A 1149-nucleotide genomic window follows, 5' to 3' on the forward strand; every position below is an offset into this window, starting at 1 on the left:
TAGGGTGTGCCGGTTTATATTGCCCCGATTTTATATTTAAACCCGTATTATGAAAAAACTATGAAAGAAAATAATATAAATAAAAACTAATTTAGGAAACTACAAGTATTTAAAATGACGTAATATTATTAACAATATAGTCTTATTATTTACATATTATTATTTACATTACGCAATTTGCAAAAGAAAATCGCAAGAATTTTATTTTTGCGTTCATAGAATTTATTTTTAGCTGATTTCGTATAAACAAGCCACAAATATACGAATTATACGTTTTCCTTAATTAAAAAAAATCATGATTTTATTAGTATTAATAAAGTGCAATAATTTTTGAGAAATAAGGGAGTGTCACTTTAGGAAACCCATATCAGTATCAGCGACTTTCCTCTACCTATATGATGATTTATGTTTCTTACTTCTACTTGAGCAAATACAGAATGCATATTCTACAATTAGTTATTGATTCCATAATTAGTTGATTATTCATAATCATAATAATTCATTAGCAATGATATATAATTTTCTTATATCATAATTCAGTGGCTCTTATATTTGTTACATATTAGTTTAAAGATTGATCTCGCGCGCGCGAAAAATCCGACTCAAACATTTTTCATGATGCGTCAAAGCGCACACAATTGCTATTTCTTATTATCAGTATTGTAATTTCAGCATCGAGATCTGTTTCCATATGCCCGAAGAGTCAGGAGGGCTTCGGAGTTTCAACTTACTTTCTCACCAAGGGTGTAATTGCGATGAAAATGTAATGGTTGTGCGATCGTCACTAGGTATGTGCATGCATGTCATAATTTGAAAACTAAACAAAAAAGTTTTTATATATTAAAAAATATAATATATATTTAAAATTTAAATCACATATCTCAACTTAAATATGAATCATTATTGTATCCCAAATGATAAAATCTGACATTCTTGCAATGTTATCAACATTATTGATATTTCTATTCGAACTTGAAAAAGTTCTAATTTTATGATTTTTAAGTTATTTTGATCTAACAAAGGCCAAAGCTTTTAAAAAGCCTATAAGTTACAAAAAAGCATTAAAAGGAATTAATATTTTTTAATAATGTGTTTAAATTTTTTTAAATTCTTTTTAATTTCTTTGAATTATGTTTATAAAATTCTTTT

The sequence above is a fragment of the Atta colombica genome, unplaced genomic scaffold (assembly GCF_001594045.1).
Source record: "Atta colombica isolate Treedump-2 unplaced genomic scaffold, Acol1.0 scaffold135, whole genome shotgun sequence".
Classification (NCBI taxonomy): domain Eukaryota; kingdom Metazoa; phylum Arthropoda; class Insecta; order Hymenoptera; family Formicidae; genus Atta; species Atta colombica.